The 2,998-nt window shown below is 39.0% G+C and overlaps 1 pseudogene; it reads left to right on the forward strand.

The window, feature by feature from the left end:
* Positions 1 to 1,967: 1,967 nt before the first annotated feature.
* LOC118014744 lies at positions 1,968 to 2,464 on the forward strand (annotated as a pseudogene).
* Positions 2,465 to 2,998: the final 534 nt, after the last annotated feature.

The following is a 2,998-nucleotide window of genomic DNA, read 5'->3' on the forward strand; positions in this document are numbered from 1 at the left end:
TCATATGTAGGGGTTTTTTGGTTTTTTGTTTGTTTGTTTCTTTTTATTGATCATATCTGCCCCCACAAAATGAGAAAATAAAACTTTTCAGTCTGGAAAAAGGCACACAGGTTGTTCACTGAAAAAAAAAAAGGTTTTGAAATAGTCCCTTCAAATTTAAAGATTTTCTCCATATTCTTCCACTTAGAACCGTTTTTGGAATTTATGAAATTGATTTCATTGAATGATTTTGTTTGCACAATTTTAAGAATTAACTTTGGCAGTTTCTATATACACAGAAGCTTTTTTTCCAAGAGGTAACTTCTGTGAAGGAAGACAGTAAAATGGAGGCCAACACGGTGAATTATTTGTCAATCTCGATCTAGCCCAAAGGCCTCGGATGTTCGTTATGCACTAGGTTTTTATCTTTCCTCCCCATCTCTACTGAATAAATAAATGTTGTAAGCAATGCAGTATTTTCTGTAATTTTTTAAAAATTCCTATCTTTATTATTTAATAGGACTAGAAGGTATGAACAAATACGTCGAGATAATCACCAAGCAAAATCAACTGAGTACTCTTTGTCAGGGTGCGTTTTCTATACCCGTAGAGAAAGTGTTTCTAATGAAAGGAAAAATACAAAGAACAAAAAGTATACTCCTTACATAAAAATTAAATTTTCAAAGTCGTTCCCAACACACCTCTTTTCTCCCTACAGAAGTCTCTGTACTTAGTTGAACATAATTATAAGTAAAATGAATTGTTAGGTTCACAGGATATAAAGTCAGGACCATGGGAATATACAAAGTATTAAATCTGAAATATAATTTGGTTTTTCTCTGGAAAAATTTTGTCATTTTTTTCTGACTTGCACTTCAGAAGTTTTTCAATGTATCAAAATATTAGTTGATTTTAAATGTTACAGGAGTTAACAAAGAACTTGCCTCTTCCAACTGTGCTTCTCTCATCTAATGTGAACGGCCCCAGTTTTTTCATGTTGGCCACATACTGAGCGAAGTGCCTTTATGCTAATTTGGAATCACCCTGTCCTATGCTTAGCAATGAATTAATATCAAGATGGTTTTTCATTTTTGAAAAATGAACTGTGATTCTTTAATAAAAATAAATCAAGTATTATTTATTATATTTGACAAGCTACTCAGCTAACTAGGGCAACATTTAGTGATGTCCCCAGATAAAGATTTAGGTAACATTCTTTGAAAATAGGAGTCCCTGGTGAATTCTTAGGCCTTGGTACTGTTTGTGATTGTTAGTTTTGCCTGTACCTCTGCGAAATGGTAAAAAGTGAATGAGTTCATTAAAGAAATCGGCTACTAGTGGAATTAATTAAATTCTACTTTTTTTCTTAGTGTATTAGGTATATTGACTAAGTTGCAAAACTGAAACAATCAGCTTAATGTACTTTTTAAGTCGACAAAATATTGTATCAGATTTAAGAGAAATAAAAAACAATTTTTAAAAATGTAAATCGAATGAAACATTGAAGTATTTATTCTTTCTCAACAGACAGTATTGCTTTTAAAATCCAATGCATAAAAGCAGGGCACTGGGCTGTCCCGCGGATCTGTCTCTTGCTTCAACAGTGTTTGGACCGAACAGACCCAGGGATGCCCCTTCTACCAGCCTGAGACCACTCTCCAACCTTTTTTCCAGTCACAACCTTCAGAGCCATCTTCTTGGCCACCCTCTGCCTCCAGGACCAGCCAACACTCTATTTTGAGCTTAGCTCCTTATTACCATCAACCATGAGCTCCCAGATTTGTCAGAATTATTCCACCGAGCGGCACCTGGGTGGCTCAGTTGGTTAAGCATCTGCTTCGGCTCAGGTCATGATCTCGGGATCCTGGGATCGAGCCCTGTGTCAGGCTCCCTGCTCAGCGGGGAGCCTGCCTCTCCCTCTTCCTCTGCCACTCCACCTGCTTGTGCTCGCTCTCTCTCTCTTTCTCAAATAAATAAATAAAATCTTAAAAAAAAAAAAAAAGAATTATTCCACCAAGGGGGAGGCTGTCATCAACTGCCTTGTCCATGTGCATCTGTGGGCCTCCTACACCTACCTCTCTCTGTGCTTCTATTTCCACCAGGAGGATGTGGCTCTGGAGGGCATGGACCCCTTTTTCCTCCAGTTGGCTGAGGAGAAGCACGTCTGCTCTTGAAGATGTAAAAGCAGCTCAGCCTCCACACCCTTTTCCAGGACCTGCAGAAGCCATCCTAAGATGAGTGGCATAAAACCCTGGATACCACGGAAGCTGCCCTGGTGCTGGAGAACCTGAACCAGGCCCTTTGGGATCTGCATGCCTTGGGTTCAGCCCGCACACACAACAATTTCTGTGACTTCCTGGAGAACTACTTCCTAGAAGAGCAGGTGAAACTTGTCAAGAAGATGGGGAACCACCTGACTAATCTCTGTAGGCTGGCTGGGCTGGACGAGGATCTCTTCGAAAGGCTCACCCTCAAGCATGACTAGGAGCCTCTGAAGCCCAGCACCCTCCTGGTGCCAGGGCTTGTGCCTGAGCTTCTCCCTGAAGCAATTAAGCAGCATTTTAACCACCTTGGAGCCCTCTCGCAAGCCCTAGACCAAATGGAAACAATAAAGCTTTTTGGAGCCAAAAAATAAATATATAAATAAATAGAATTAAAAATAAAAAAATAATAAAATCTCACGGATAAAAAGTGGTTTTCTGTCTTTGTTTTGAACTATCAATTAAAAGCTCACATTCTTATAAGAAGTAACACTATTATGAAAAAAAAAAAAACCTCTAGACATGATATATCTGGTTGTTATATTAGAACTACTGAGGGAAGCCTAGGCTCTGTCCCTCTAAATATATCCTCTAAATGGATTTCACCCACAAGTGAGAACTACCAAATATCCAGACATTGTCAGAAGAGGACAGATAAATGGAAACACTTGAAGTAGGAAAGAGAGTCTTCCCATCTTTCCTTTTTGTGGTGATATGCTACCTGCGATATGCCAAGAGCTATAATGCGGTACATGGGA

The sequence above is a fragment of the Mirounga leonina genome, unplaced genomic scaffold (assembly GCF_011800145.1).
Source record: "Mirounga leonina isolate KUSES-001 unplaced genomic scaffold, KU_Mleo_1.0 Mir_165, whole genome shotgun sequence".
NCBI lineage: Eukaryota > Metazoa > Chordata > Mammalia > Carnivora > Phocidae > Mirounga > Mirounga leonina.